The sequence below is a fragment of the Theobroma cacao genome, chromosome 9 (genome assembly GCF_000208745.1).
Source record: "Theobroma cacao cultivar B97-61/B2 chromosome 9, Criollo_cocoa_genome_V2, whole genome shotgun sequence".
Taxonomy (NCBI): Eukaryota; Viridiplantae; Streptophyta; class Magnoliopsida; order Malvales; family Malvaceae; genus Theobroma; species Theobroma cacao.
Genome location: NC_030858.1, coordinates 20,481,162 through 20,484,824, shown reverse-complemented (window position 1 = coordinate 20,484,824; position 3,663 = coordinate 20,481,162).

Genomic DNA, 3,663 nt, shown 5'->3' with positions numbered 1-3,663 from the left:
GATTTGACAAAATTAAATAAAATAAAATTTACAAACAAGCTTTTGAAATGTTTTGAATCATTTAGATATCTCCATAAGGTCTTAGAAAATGTTTGACAAGTCTTTAGTACTTAAAAGAAATCAAAAACATTCAAAATGACAAACTTTCAATTGCCAGGATTAAACCCCTCTTAGTAAAAGGTCGATCCTAGAAAGAAACAAAGAGTAATAAATAGCTTTTTGAATTTTGCAAGATCAACTCCCTAAACAAAGAAGGTCGATCCCAAGCAAACAAAATGCAAATGAAGCTATTGGAACTTCACAAGATTGACCCCCTAAAGCAAGAAGGTCGATCCCAAGAAGATACAAGAGTAAAGTAGCTACTAAAAAGTCATAAAATGGACCCCCCCCCCCCCCAAGGCATGAAGGTTGATTATGAGATAAAACATAATGGACATAGCTATTGGAAGAGTCACAACATCGACCCCCCCAAGTTGAAGGGTCGATTCCAAGAAGACACAAAAGAAAAGTGAAGTTACTGGAGCCTTAAAGGATCGACCCTTATCATAAAATGATTGATCCCTAAGAAGAAAGAAAGAATTTGTCCAAGGCAAGTGGGATCAAGATCAACCTTTTTGTTTAAAAGCTCAATCCTCCAATTATAATTGTAGACAAATTTAAAGCAAGGATCGACCTCCCAACCAATAAGGTCGATCTTAGAGTCATGACAAACCAGCATTTAATGCTCCAACAACTAGTTTCTGTCTTGAATTACTCTCAATGGCTCCAATTGATTATGACATTATAAGAGGAAGCTTCCCACCTATTTTGAAGACCAAGAAAACGCTGAAAAAGATCTCCAAAACTTGAGAAAATTTTAAACACATTTATTTTGTCACGACCCGGAACTCCCCTCGAGCCCGTGACAACCGTCGCGGTGCCCCTATGGGCACTCATCTCCCGAAATGCCAATCGAAACTCCGCAAGGCTTAATATCAGTTTCTCATTTCCCCCGGTGAGTAACTGTTGCCACATATTATGTTCCAAAGGATTTTGAGCTATTTCCAACTTAAAACAGATAAAATAAAAGTTTTCGTCTCACAATGGCATTTTGGTCATTTTTCACTAAAAATTTTGAAACCAGTTTAAAATGTAGTAAACAAGTACCAATCGCATAATTCACAATTAAAAATAAGTTTAGGCATCTAAAACCTTTATTTAAAATGAAATTTTAATTATTTGAATATAATAAAAAGATAAAACAAAATATTCAATAAAATATTTTATTTTCTTATAAACAGAAATTTTGGAGTTATGCATAAATACTTTTTATAACGTAAAAACAAAATAAATTCATTCATACTGTAACACAATAAACTAGAGTATTTAAATTAATTTAAATTTACAATATCAAGTAGTCTCACAAATAACTAGAAATAAAGAAAACTGTGAACCTACAGTGTGGAGGACGCTAATCCACTAGAAGCCCTCGATGGATTTAGCTATCTACAACCTACTCGGAGCCTGAAATGGGTGGAAAGGAGGGTGGTGAGATTATAAAATCCCAGTGAGTAAACAAACATCATTTAAATCATCTAAAGCCAAGTAAAATGAGACAATTAAAATATCCCATCATTTTAAGTATTTCACAATTTGAAAATTCATCCCAACCCATGCAAACGGTTGTATTTCATTTAATTTCTCATTAAGGCTTATGGCTTCCATAAACATTTGGCTCATGCCATCAAATAGTACTCGATGACACCTTGATCAGAGGCATACACTCGAGCCCGCCAAGGCTGTTAAAATTTCGTATACACGTAAAACATATTTTTAGTTTAAGAAAAACACAGTCGTTCTTTGGCGTTAGCGGAGTTCATCATCACGAAGTGGTTCGGCGTGACGCGAACTCTATCCATACCTCAAGAGTACCTTACGCGCCTCTCCGATTGAGGTACATATATATATCTGGATTCTGTGCCCCTCTAATAGGCTGGTCCACAGAATCCGCCCACTGCAGCAAGCTAAACCCACCATACAATAAAATTCAATAACATGATATGGCAATTATTGTAATTCACATCCTTTCAAGGCTAAATACATATTTCATACATTTCAACACCAATATCAATTCAGCCATTCATGCAAATACTATCATAAGTCATTTGATTTCAAATCATAAATTTACGACATAACAAGTGGTCTCTAATTACTCTATTTTTCAAAATCATTATTTCGTTTCAAGATACTTTATAAAATCCTTTCATGTAAATACATTTTGTTTGTAAAACACAAAGATTTACCATTTAAACTCCTTTTCATAAAATTTCACCAAAACCGAGTAAAAACATACTTTAGATAATAAAAATGATAGTAAGGTTACTCACCTTACAATAGTAGGATTTCTACGTCGCTATTGATTCGTATACGCGTATAATTATACCTAATTGCCCGTCACCTACTTCGTTCAACACGCTTTCCTAGCAACCATTTAAATTCAATACATTTAGTGAATCAATTCTATTTTTCTCTCTCTCATTCTATCATAAATCCACTCACCTAATTCATATCTTAATATAAGTTTACTATAATTAATTGTATCCTTTACTCACGTAATTCTTTAGATTATTAACACTGGTAACTTATTTACAGTATTAAGTGCCTATTTCAACCTTCTAAGCAACTTAAATTTACTTCATATTACCAACTAACCAATGCATAATTAAATAAAATAAGCTAGCCTCCATATAGTCCAATTTCAAAATAAATCATGGTGAAGAGTAAAGAAATTTTACCCAAAGAAATTTTACCCAATTAAGCTAGGTTGGCCCAAATCTCCACCTTCCTTTTCTTTTGGATTTTTCTTCCTTTGTTGTTTATGGGCTCTTATTCATGGACTTCTCCCATTTCTTTTTAATTGGACCATGTCCATTTTTCCTTTATTGGACCTTGTCCATTTTTCTATCTTGTTGGGCCATGCCCATTTTCTATCTTGTTATTTTCTTTTCCTTTCTTTTCTTTTCTTTTCTTTTCTTTTCTTTTCTTTTCTTTTCTTTCTTTCTCTCCCACCGTCCAGCAGCATTGTTTGTCTTTCTTTTTCTTCCCTTCACATGGATAAACCGTCCCACTCTCTTCCTCTCTCTCCCTCTCACCACCGGTCACCCTTTCTTGCCTTTCAACTTTTAATTTTTCAACAGCTAAGGCTGCTTATTTTTGCTTCAAAATCAGCAGCTATGCTGCTTTGTTTTTCCTTAAAATTTCAGCAGCTAAGCTGCACCTTTCCCTCTAAAACTTTGCAGCCAAAACAACTACAATTAACCATCAAAACAGCACCTCAAAACCTTCAATTTTCTACTGCAAAATTTTGCACTTTTTGGCCTCCAAAACCAGCAGAAAAATGGCACTTTTCAGTCTCCAAAACCAGCAAAAAAATGGCATTTTTCGACCTCCAAAACCAGCCCTTAAATGGCTCTCTTTTCCTTCTTGAATGGTAGCAAAAACAACCCCTCAACTCATCTCTCTTTTCCTTTTGTTTTCCTTTCTCATGCACGGTTTTCTTTTTATTTTTCTTTCTCTCGGTTTTTTCTTCTTCCTTTGCTCTTTTATTTTTCCTTTACTCTCCCTCAACCGACCTCTCTTCTTCTTTGTCTCTTTACTTAGCTTACTCAATGGTATGTATATATA